Raw genomic sequence first — 778 nt, 5'->3', positions numbered from 1 at the left:
GTATGCAATTATCGGAAACACATAAAATAAAAAATATTATCTGAAAAAAATTATTCTGTGAAAGTTGAGATATTTTAATTTTTAATTCATTAACATTTTCTGAAATATTATTAAATTCATTAACATTTATGAATCAGAGAATATTTTTAAATTCATTAACATATATGAATGAGTACAAGAATTTTTAAATTCATTTAGATTTTCCGAAATATTTTTAAATTATTTAAATTTATGAACCAGAGAAAATTTATAATTCATTAATATTTATGAATCCGAGAATTGTTGAATTCATTAACATTTTTTCAAATAGTTTTAAATTCATTAAAATATATGAATGAATACAAGAATTTTTAAATTCATTTACATTTTCCGAAATGTTTTTAAATTATTTAAATTTATGAACCAGAGAATATTTATAATTCTGTAATATTTATGAATCCGAGAATTTTTGAATTCATTAACATTTTCTGAAGCGTTAATTGGCCACGTTTGGCGGATGCGAAGCGGAGAGGTGTGACCGAGGGTCCCCTCCGGCCATACCGAAACCACCCCCTTCCACAGCAAGTACCTGAGCGGTTTGACGGATTGCACCCAACTTCTGGGAGCGCGTGTGGGGCCCCACCCGGGCACCCCACGGCCAAAATGAACGAAATCCGACAACGAACGCACGTTGCGTCACGTCCGGGCAGTATTTTCTGGGTTTTTTGCCTGGAAAATGGTAGAAAATGCATACGGACTCGAAACGTGGTAATTTTTTGCGTGCGTGCCCTGCTAGGCC

This window comes from Triticum aestivum, chromosome 6B (genome assembly GCF_018294505.1).
Source record: "Triticum aestivum cultivar Chinese Spring chromosome 6B, IWGSC CS RefSeq v2.1, whole genome shotgun sequence".
Taxonomy (NCBI): domain Eukaryota; kingdom Viridiplantae; phylum Streptophyta; class Magnoliopsida; order Poales; family Poaceae; genus Triticum; species Triticum aestivum.
The sequence above is the reverse complement of the archived record's forward strand: the minus strand, read 5'-3'. Positions refer to the sequence as shown.